Source organism: Parambassis ranga, chromosome 2 (assembly GCF_900634625.1).
Source record: "Parambassis ranga chromosome 2, fParRan2.1, whole genome shotgun sequence".
NCBI classification, from domain to species: Eukaryota; Metazoa; Chordata; class Actinopteri; family Ambassidae; genus Parambassis; species Parambassis ranga.
In genome coordinates, this window is record NC_041023.1 from 44750608 (window position 1) to 44762363 (window position 11756).

Genomic DNA, 11756 nt, shown 5'->3' on the forward strand with positions numbered 1-11756 from the left:
CAGCGTGCAATCACACCGCTGCACAACTGCGAGGTTAATTAGTTCCAGTGCTGCGCGGATGTTATCAGCATCAGAATGTGCAGAGTAGAAGCTGCCGTGCTCATGCACGCACCGTGGTTCCACGTTTTATTATTATTATTATTATTGAAGTGAGTCTGCAGCTCAGGCAGGCTGACAGCGTGGGTGTGTGGGGAGGCGTGTTCACTAAGATGTGGAAGAAAAAGTTGAGCAGCATATTAGTTTGGTGGTAAAAAAAAAAAAATATGTCATGCAGCTCTGGGCATCACTTTAATCTAGAGTATTCCACAAGAAAATTCCCATCATGATGGCTGATCGATCACTTTATGTCATCAGTTGTCCTACGTTTACTTATAAACAAGCTTTTTAGAGCTGCTTAGTGTGCTTCAATTTAAATTTCAGCTCTAAATATCAGGTCACTCAATTCAGTTGCACTCGAAAGTGACATCACTCTGCATAATATAACAGCTTCATATTTCTACACACAGCCTGTTTCTGCACAGCAGCTTCTCAGACCGTGACACTTCGGTCGTGTACCCGGTGTAGTAACCCCCCCACCGCTGCACATTGATTTCTTTGCAGTTATTTTTCAAGTTTGTAAGGTACTCGGCTGCTTATGTCTGTATATGTATGTTTAATTACTGTGCCGCAACATGGTCCACGGCCGTCTGAGCTACATTTTTGTTTAGTTTGCACAGATATCCAGCTTATATCCTCATGCATATTGCACATTTTCATAGTTTTATTCAGTATAATTTGTATTTTTCTTGTCCGGTCCTCATCCTAACATCTAAACCAGCAGCTTTTATTCAGGAATATCTCTTGTTTTTTTAACTTAAAGTGGGCAGCAGCTGCTTTGCGTGTGTTATCGCTGTGCTGTTTGTCTGTGTAGGTCAGGACCACTGGCCTTTGAGCACACACACACACACACACAGTAACTACACAGAGTCAAGAATAACATTCTCAGAATTACACAAACAGCTTTTACAGAAGCGTATGCTTCACTCTCCTGAAGCCCTCTCCTAAACATTTAAACGTCGTTCTCTGGTTTCCCTCTTCGTTCTGTCAGTAACAGTGCTGTTTTATTTATGTAGCATTCAAAGTGACCAATAACAAAACATATGGCGAGCTTTAAAACGCTGCACTTCCTTATACTTCAGTGTATTTTTTAAATCACGGCTATCCGCTGTCGCTTCTGCCAAGTTTCAGACTGTACACAGATGTGACGGCACATACAAGGATGTTTGGCCTCTCTGCGTTCTGTCTCGGGGGAGACTGTTTTTATGTCAGGCGCTCCGTGTGAAGCCAGAAGGAGGTCAGAATTAATAACAGATTTGATCTCAAATGATAGAAAAACAGTCTGTCAGCCAGAAAAAAAGGCAAAGCCCGTCACAGGAGAACATCAGCTACAAATAATTGATGCTAATGCAATGATGAGAAAGTAAACAAAAGTGAGAAAAGTGCATTTTCCTTTTTAATTTGGCATTTAGCCGTGTGTGTGTAACAGGCGATGTGCACCATGAAGTCAGAATAGTGGGTTAGTGTGGTTTCTCTGAGCCTGCTGCATCACCATGGTAACTCAAGCTGCAAAGTTAACCTGGTCAGGGGCAGGTTATGCCCCCCCCCCCCCCCCCCCAAAAAAAAATACACATCTTAATTTAAGGTTTTCTGCAGCACCGGTTCATCAAATTAAGATATGTGAACTTTATCTTTATCTGAATCACCTGTTCAGATTCACCTGTGCAGAAGAAAGCATCAAATAATGTGTTAAACACCCTCGTTAATGTGCACAGAGCCTAAAGCCAAAAGCCTGGAATGACAAAGTTTGTAACCAGCATGGTGAAACCAATAACCTCTGATCAGGCCGGCTCACTCAGAGACAGTCTTGGCTCTGTGGAGACTGGTGTGTACCCCAACGCTGATAGCTGATAGCCACATTGACTTGTTGTCCGTCCGTATATTCTTTCAGATTAGGTTTTTTTTGGTTTGCTTTCTCCCACTAAAAATGCATAAAATACAATCTGGGTGCAACAGCTTGTCCCAGAGATTTAGATTTAGTACTTTACTGAAAATGTGGATCTGAGCAGCTGTTGGGTGTCGGGTTCACTGGGTTTTTGGTCATTCTGGCTCATATTAGAAAGACCTAAACTTTCCAAGAATTGTACAAAAGTAGCTGTTAGCAGTCGCTCGGCCCTCCAAGAAGCAGGAAGGAAGGCAGGGATGCAGCTAGGTCGGAGTCAGGAAAATTGTCAGCATGCTCTTATTTTTAGCCAAAAAGTATGAACTTAGGTGAGGCTGCATCTCTGTAAATGATCAGTTAGACTGATTATACTGAAACTGATTGTTTACATGTGAAAATACACCACACACTTACTGTTTATCTGCTCGGTGTCAAGTCAAAGACCCACTCACTGACATAGAAACTTGTCGTTCTCTGTCCTCAGGCTCCGGCTCCCAAAGATCCACGGCGGAGCAGATGGGCGATGAGGCAACGGTTCATCCTTGACTGATAACGGAAACACTCGGCCGCTTCACAGAACTGCTGACCTGATTTTGAAGTTATGAAACACTTTAGAGAAACACTACAGACTGCTTTTTTAATATAGTTTAGTATTGACTATTTATGACCCTTTTATAACCTCCCTCAGAAGCACTTGAAGGCTTCTCTCTAGTAATACATTTATGTGAGAAAATCAAAGCCTCGGCTCTCGGTGGCGGAATATCGCGGCCAGTTGAAACCACGGCCAGGCTGTCACTGAAAATCAGACCTTATTAGGCTGATAAGGGCTCACTGCTGTTCTCAGCATAACACAGACGGGCTGTTTGCGGCCCCTGGACAGATCGTCACAGCTGCAGTGGGAGATGTTCCAGTTCAGCAAGTACCCATGGACATTTTAGAGATGCTAAGTGGACACCAAGCCCCACCAATTCAAGGGCCTTGGATTAGAACGGCAACTAAGCCACAACAGCAGGTCCAGCTGCCAGCATTCAGCAGCAGCTCCAGCAGCAGCATCAACCCTCTGCTGACACCTCTGGCAGCCTCTGTCTGGCCTTGGCCTGGGGTCCCTTCAGAGCTCACGGAAGAGCAATGCCTTCGCCGACTCATCATCGCTATTTGCCCAAATGGGTGCTCCTCCTCCATCCATCTCCCACCAGAGCCAGTCGTCCTCTTCATCTCACAGCTCGAGGAAGTCGAGTAAGATGAGCAGCAGCAGCAGTAGCGGCAGTGGGAGCTCCTCGTCGGGATACCCCACCGTTTCTGCGGCCCTTTCACCCGGGCAGAGGCTGCTCTAGCTCAGGAGCAGCTGCATTCTGGGATGGGACGCTTTGACTTCAGTGGGAGCAGTAGTGGAGGAAGCGCCGGGGTAATCGGGGGTGTCGTCACACCTGCGCCTCCGCCACCACTGCATCCAGGTCTCACCGTCCTCAGCCCTCCCCTGGACCTTCCTCGTCCTCAAACTCTCCCTCCACATCCGCGTCAGCCTCAAACAACCCTCCAGCAGCACTGCAGTACCCTGGTCGGCCAGTCAGATCCCCGCAGCCTCCACCAGCAGTTCAGCTGCATGCTTGCCGCCAACCAGTACTTTCTGTCAGGTGTCCCCACTAACAGCAGCCTGGAGCAGTTTCTAGTCCAGCAAGGCACTCACAACCACTTAGGCCTGGGTCTCAGCCAGGGGGCCACAGAGTCAAACTCAGCCCCTGGCCCCTCCTCCTGCCCTCCACTCTCCCATAGCCACAGCCACTCGGCTCCACAGCCTCAGCAGCAGCAACAACAGCTGACCCCTCATGCCTTATCTCATCCACACAGCCACACTCACCACCCACATCCTCTCCACCCAGCCCCCAGCCTGCCCCACTGGGCGGCTTTGATTTCCAAGGCATTCCAGTGCTTTCCTCGAACCAGATAGCATCACTAATGCAGCAAGAAGCAGGCTCCCCCTCCCGTTGCCCCTGCACCTGTCCCTCTCTAAAGACGATGGCTCCAAGTCCGGAGACAGCTCGTCTACATCAGCTTCAAGTGGAGGAAGCAGGAGAAAAGAAAGCAATGGCGGGTATCTGCCCCAGAGGAAGTCGGACAGCAGCAGCCACAGCAGCCACAGCCATAGCAGCAGCAGCGTAGTACTGCCACAACAGCAGCTCAAGGGGCACAGTCAGAGCTCCTCTTCAGGCCTGGTGGGCGGAGGATCTGGGGGTGTTGGGCTAAGTGGCATCGGAAGCGAGCCGCAGCACTCTTCTCTCCTCTCACCGTCCTCACAGCAGCAACAATCATCCTCCACTGTCTCCTCCTCTTCATCTGCCTCCTCTTCCTCAAACTCAACCTCTGTGCTCGTAGCCAACGGTAACCCGCAACTCTCCAAATCCCAGGAGAGGCACAGCAGCAGTTCATCGGGGCAGGCCGAACCTGAACCCCTTTACCACTGTGGCGAATGTGGTAAAACCTTCACCCACCTCTCCAGCCTCAGACGGCATCTCCGCAGCCACGGCTTTGACACCAGACAGCCAAAGAAGGAAGTCGGACTGTAACTCCCCCAGTCCGGAGAGGATATTCTGCTGCGGGGAGTGTGGCAAGAGATTCAAAAAGAGGGGTCACCTCATTCAACACAGCGTCACCCACTCGGAAAACCGGCCTTTCGTCTGCAGCATCTGCCAAAAATCCTTCAATCGTCGAGAGTCACTTACGAGACACGAAAAGATCCACGACGAGAAGCCCTTCCGGTGCCCGGCATGTGGGCGGTGTTTCCGCGAGAGCACTTCGCTTCTGAACCATGCTGCTTCCGGTGCCTGTGGCAAACCTCCTCGCAGTTCCAAAAACCGGGCCAACAGCGGAGGGAGTGCGTCATCCAACCCGAGCAGGAGGAAAATGGGAAACAGCGGAGATGGGGTAGGAATTTCAAGCAACGGGGCAGGGATGGCTAACGATAAGTATGCAACAGATTATTCCAGAGGTCGCTACCAGAACCCGTCTGCGTACACCAGCGGGGTCGATGACTACAGACGATCCCAGTCTTCATCCCTGTACACATCAGAGAGCGCGCTGGCCACTGAAACGCTCTCTCAAACTCTGCGCAAGGCCCCTTTAGCCCCAACACTTCATCCACACCCACAGAGTCAGCAACAGCACCACCACCACCCCACCCCAGCCACAGCAGCAGCAGCAGCAGCAGCAGCAGCCCCATCTCCCCCTCTCCTCCCTATTGGATGATTCAGAGGATGAGGTCACCAGTAGTGCGATGTCAGCCATCGCTGCAGCAGCTGCAGCCTCCTGTGACATAAGCACGGAAAGCCGGGACGGAGAGCGGAGGGAATAATCGGAGGCCTGCTGGGGGGGTTGGGTTTAGTAACTTGGGTGGACCATCATCCACGTCCACCCTCAATGGCTCCACCATTCCTCTGACCCACCCAATGCAATCCCATTTAAAGCCCAGGAGGCCAAGAAAACCCCGCGAGAAAAGGGACCCAAACCCATCGTGAGGAGGAGGAGCCCCGCACCTCCGGGGACGGCACCGACAGACCCTATGGATGCCAGCTGTGCGGTAAACGTTTCAGAAGGGCGGAGACTTTGCGGCGACACAACCGAGTCCACACCGGCGAGAAGCCTCATGCCTGTGAGGTGTGTGGCAAAATGTTCCGTGAGCCTTTCCACCTCACCAAGCACCTGACGGTGCACTCGGGTCAGAAGAACTACAAATGCAACCTGTGTGGGAAGATGTTTGCTTACGCACAAAGCCTGGTGAGGCACGGGAAGCTACACAGGAAGGGGAGATAGACAGCCAGGGGAGGAGGATAAAAGGTGCTGCTGCCGCCATCACTCAAGTCCCCAACCCGGGAAACTCTGACTACTTCTCAGCCTGCTCCCAAGGAGAGAAGTCGCCAACATCTGGCACTCCCTCCCAGAGGCTCTACACCTGCACCGTGTGCTGGAAATCCTTCCGCATTACTTCCACCTGACGGCTCATCAACAGACTGTCCACGGAGGGGGGGTCGGGCTGGAGAAGTCCTTTCGTTGTGAAGTGTGCGGCAAAGCCTTCGCCTACTCCAACAGTTTAGTGCGACACAAGCTGTCTCAGCACGGCATCGACCGCAACGGCCAGCGAATCAACCAGCCTCAACCCTCCGGATACTCGCCCCTCTTCTATGATGCTGGTTCAGGTTCCGGCTACTCTGGGTCGTCCCACATGCAGCAGGGGGCTTCAGGGCAGCAGCAGCAGCAACAACAACAGCAGCAGCAACAACAACAACAGCAACAACAACCACCACCACCACCCCAAGAGCCACAGCACCCTTTTCACTACCGCGCAAAAAACTTCCAAAAACGGCACGGTCAGACAAGAAAACACAGAAAAAAAAAACGGCGCATGGTGATCCACAGCATCATGAGAGACGGGAAGCTGGTGGGCGTCCCTCTGAGTAAGGAGACTCGCAGGAAGCTGTTGATTCTGAGGAAGAGAAGAGGCAAACTGCAGGCACAGCTCAACAGGAAGAAAATGCTGGTCCAGCTGAGGATGAAGGGCGGTGTGATGAGAGTGAAGTCGTGGTGCGGGGGCGCCGTCAGGGTCACGGGGCTTACCTCAATGGACATCCCTCTAAAGCGCTTCCCCTGCCCCATCTGCCCCAGCACCACGTACACCAAGCAGGGGTCCCTGCTGGTCCACCACGCCGTCAGGCACCCTCCGAGAAACTCAGGCCGCCACGCCCGTCTGCGTTGCCAGGTGTGCGGACGGCGCACCGGCTCACTACACAAAGCCTTGAAACACAGAGGCCAGCATCTTCGACAAGCTGCATTCCAGTGCCACAAATGCCGACACCGCTTCTGGAACGCCGGGCTCCTGGCCCGCCACAAGTACTCCTGTCGGGGGGCGGCTGCTGTCGTCAGCGGGTGCGGAAGCTGGGAACTGTTGAAGATGAAATCTCCGTCGACCCCCAACATGTCAGATAGCGATGGCGACCGTTCGCCAGTCCGGCTGGCGGTCCCTGTTCTCGTCCAGCCGGAGAGATCAACAGTACTGACCGAGTACAGTCAGTAAACACAAACAGTTTTTTTTAGACTAGATTGTTTTTTATGTTTATTTTTTTTAAATAATCCAGGAAGCGAGCAAGAGCTAGCAAGTTTTTAACAATAAAAAAAAAAAAAAAGAAAAAGGTGCGAGGGGGGGAGGGTTTAGTGTAACTACCGTAATCTCCCCTCTCCACCTGTAAACAATCCTAACCTGCCACAAGCAGAGGTTTGATGAGTTAACGCGGACTTCAAAAGGCCCAGAATCAGAACCACCTTGTCGTCTCCCAACACGTCTCTTTCTACCTTCCGTCATGTTTTCCCTCCGTTAGCGGTGTTAGCTCATCAGTATGGATGTTGTGGAGGCGAAGCGCCACTTAAACAGTTCAGTCTTCGTCTCTTGCTCTGTGTGTCATCTGTTAACGCCCGTGGAGAATCTCAGTTTTCACACTGAGATAACTTTTTTTGCCCTCGATATAAAATTTAATCTTTAGAAGGAAGAAAAAAATAAAAATCCTGACCTGAGAAGCTCATGGAGAAAGGGTTTGGTCACGTGTGCTGACTGTAAAGGAGGAAGAGGAGTTTAGATGTCCTTAATTTTAATGTACACTACTTTTTGTTTTGTTTATTTTTAGAGGCGTGGACACGACTCAAGCTGTTAGTGTGTTCAGGATTTTAAAAAAAGACGACAGAAATAAGCGGAGTGTACTGTACAATTCGTATTATATTTTATTATATATTGATTATTTGCTGTTTTTTTTTTACTCCAAGTATCTTTTCTTTTATCATTGTTGCTATTGTACGGGTGGGAGGGAACGAGTCGGGGACTATCTTTGTAAAGCAGCGGGATGAGTATATGTATCAATGATCAATGTGATATTTCTGCCCCCCCCCTCCCCTTTTACCTGCCCCCCCCCCCCCAATTGCCACACTTAAGCCCCATTTTTGTAACAGCGTGTACACATAGTTCATTACTTAGGTCCTGTCCAGAAGTGTTTTTATTTTCTTTTTTCTGTAAAACTAAAACATGTAATATTATTACTAAATTACTATCCTTTCTTTGCCTAAAAAGTGAGTTGTTGAAAACCCGCAAATCAAATAAAAAAAAGAGGAAAAAAAAAAAAGAAATGTAACGTACATCGTTGACTTAAATTTACAAATTGATGCAGAATGTTGGATTTTTTTGCACATATTTGTCATAAAATGCCTCCTGTTTATGGGACTCAGTGGGCCGATAAATGTTCCGATTTTTCTTGACGCTGCTCCATCATTGCAACTGGCAAGTCTGCTGTCAGGTTCTAAACATGTGGCTAGTTGGTGTCATCTGATTGTCAGCGTTTTTATTTGCATTTCAGGGCTGTTGATAACCAATATTGACGATGTTATCATGCATTCCTAAGTGAGACCCAACAGACATTATCTTACTAAGACATGAGAAGTCTGCTCGTGTAGATTAAACTGGGAATAAATGACAATATTTACCAAATGCAACCCCTCGAATTCAATACAGGGATTTAAAAGGGAAGTGTTTTGGATTGGATTCCCCTGCAGCAACAGGATTGGCTCACATAATGTAAGACATCCCACAAAAGGCAACAGGAAAAAGTGAGGATTTAAATTTAGGGGTGAACTGTCCCTTTAAATGTTGATACATGTGAGACCTAACAGCTTTATGAACCATTTCTAGATGTACTCTGCTTAAAAAAAGCGTCCGCTCTCCCTTCAGTTGAGGACGGGTGTTGTTATTCAGTGCCGTTAAATTGATCATCTTGTTCCACAGGTTCTAAATCTATATACGGATGCAGCACCAGAGAGGTATCGGCTGAATGTTCAACTCTGTTTTTTCTTCCTTTAAAAGCTTGTTTAGAACTGTTTAATCCACTGTAGGTGTTTGTATCCACACTTTCTTCCTACAGGGACCTTAGTGTGGCCTCTCTTTCTGTAGCCCGACCCCACCACCACCACCTCCACCTCCACCACCGTTGCACAACAGCAGCAGCAGCGGCTCCAGTTCAGATGCTTGGTGTTGGTGCAGCCAGGTGAGCCACTGCCGACATGTCTCACAAAAGTTGGAGGTGATTTTCTTGTCGTTAAGCCTTTCTGAACTCACTGGTGCACTACTGACAAACAACCACTAGATGGAGCCACTTAAACATCCTTTAAATAATGCCCAGGTTCCCAACTCTTGAGGGGGAAGGATCAGGGAAAATCATTTCAAATCACAACAGCTCATGAAACTCTGATCACACTTTAGTGGAGTTGTTGTGTTCCACTTTCCCTCATGCCAGCACCTCCACCTGTCTGTGTGTGAGCCGGGCAGGTTATTTTGGCCTCTTACTACTCGCACATTCGTGTCATGTAGCATCTGCCTCTGTGACAGGACTGTATCAGCAGAGAGGTCCTTCTAGGAACTGTAGCTCCCACCGTGCAGCTGCTGCATTCGATGCACGAGTCACTCAAAAGTTATGTCCACACGACACACGTGACATTTTATGTACGATCGCTGCTTTTAGTTCATTTACAGGCTGTTATTGTAACTCTGCCTCTGGGCCTGCATCATAAAAAAACATGGCAGGAGAGAAAATGGAACATAAGCAGTATCCCTTAAAATGTCACTCAATTTTTTAAGTGTGTAGCAAAGCATGCCAAATACGACAAAAGCAGTTGTAAATAATATTGATATAAATGTGGACCACATAGAACACTTCTCAAATAAGGAACTAAAAATAAAGAATAAAGACAAAAAACTCAAAATACACCAATATTTAGAATTTATAAATATATTAATATCTTAAAACAACTTCATTTCCCCACAGGGATTAATAAAGTAAATCTTAATCTTTAAAAAATCCAATTAAGTGGATTCCAGTGGACATAAGAATACTTTGACTTGTTACATTTTCAAATTAATTTTTGTTATGATTTTTTTTAAATATTTTTAACTGTATTTTTTCCATTTCAATACTTCATATGCTAGAAACATTAAAAATGTAAAAAAAAAATCAAATTAAATAAATAAAAAAAGTGATTTAAAAAATACTTTAACCTCTTTCACTTCATTTTTAAATAAAATAATAATTTAAAATAAAATAAATAAAACATTAATTTAAGTAAACAATCTTAAATGGACCGTTAACACCCCCCCCCTCCCCTCTTTCCCTCCAGCCGGCCCGTCACGCGGCTGTAGCATGGGGGGAACCTGTGGGCGGGGACTGTGACCTAATTTAAGCCAATGGGAGGCCGAGAGCCGCCGCGAGTGACCTAGATTCAGCCAATGGCGGCGCAGCACCGTCGCCGGTAGGCAACAGTCGGCGCGTGCCGGGTCCATGTGCTTCTTTGGTGTTGAGAGCGCGAGAGGCAGATAGGGACAGATAAAGGGAGGGAAACACGCGAGCCCGCTTCACGCGGGATTAAACGCAGTTCCACTGGTTTATAGACGTTTATTAGGAAACTTACGGTAGATGTTGAATTTAGTTGATTCAAACATGATCAATAATAATAATATTAAACGTTTTTACTCCATATATTCCCAACAAATCAGTCCTTCCTCCACGCCGCGCCGTCTTACGTCATGTGACGCCGTCATATGTTTGGTGTGTTACGGTGTGACTGCTCACATGTGAACACCTGGTGTCCCCTGTTTTTGCTGTTTTGCGTGTAAAAATAATCCCCGTGTCAGATAAGGGGGGGGGGGGGGGGGGGGGGGGGGGGGGACGTAAACATCCTGACGTCTGAGGCCGCCGCAGGTTCAGGCTCAGGTTCAGGCTCTGTCCCTCTTTGCTTCGGCTCTCGGCCTCCCTGCTTCAATGACAGCGTGAGAGAAACAGGAGGTGCGGCGGGGGGGTGCGTTCACGGTACATCCAGGAAGCGAATCAGCTCAGAGAGGGGGCGTGGCTTGGTGCGGGGGACGTCCCAGCGGATCGCTATTGGCTGGATTCTCAAGGAGGGGGGTGTGTTTTATGCAAATGCGCGGTGCGTTCAAGGAAGGGACAACAAACAGTCACGATGGTTCTGTCACATGGCAGACACAGACAGGAGGCTACTGTTAATGGGGTTTCCATAATCAATCAGTCAATATATTTATTAATGTTTATATATAACTTTTTTAAATATATACATGCAATGACGTTTGTAACAAAAATGTTTGAACAGATCAGTACAAGTACACGTGAACATGAAGAGTTAGCCGGACGTCATTAATTCGCTTATGATAAGTGTGGTTTCTATGGCAACCAGTCTCATTTAGCCATTTCTTAATACTTCTTTAATGTAAAGAGCTTTTTTTTTTTTATTTATATTAAAATGTGTGTTTTAACCACAGGATTTATTTCAATAATAAACTCATCAAACTCAAGATAAACAGAAAGTGCCCACGAGTAGCTTCTCCTGATGTTTAGGGACGCAGATATCAACATTTATTATGAACTAATAGGAGTCAAAGGTGACTTAAATCAGCCAATGGTCATGTGGTTGGTCTAAAGTTCAAATTTCCCAGCTTCCCCGTGTTCCCTGAACACAAAGCAATGGATGTTGAAGGAGGTTTAAAAGAACCGACGGGCGTGATTGGTTTGCGTCAGAGCGGAGGGGCGTGGCCTCGGTATGCTAACGATGCACGCCCCCAAGCGCCTTTCCCCCGTGAGCGGTGACGTCACGCGTGCGGCCCGTGTTGGTTCCAGCTGACTGGCAGAGAGAGAGAGAATCAAGAGAGAGAGAGACGACGAAAATAGAGAGTGTGTGTGTGTGT

At 47.9% G+C, this 11756-nt stretch overlaps 2 pseudogenes; both read left to right on the forward strand.

Annotated features, from left to right (window-relative positions):
- LOC114445074 (uncharacterized) overlaps positions 1-8097 on the forward strand; it is an 8391-nt pseudogene extending 294 nt beyond the window's left edge.
- Positions 8098-11620: 3523 nt separating this feature from the next.
- LOC114445084 (CCR4-NOT transcription complex subunit 3-like) overlaps positions 11621-11756 on the forward strand; it is a 9778-nt pseudogene continuing 9642 nt past the window's right edge.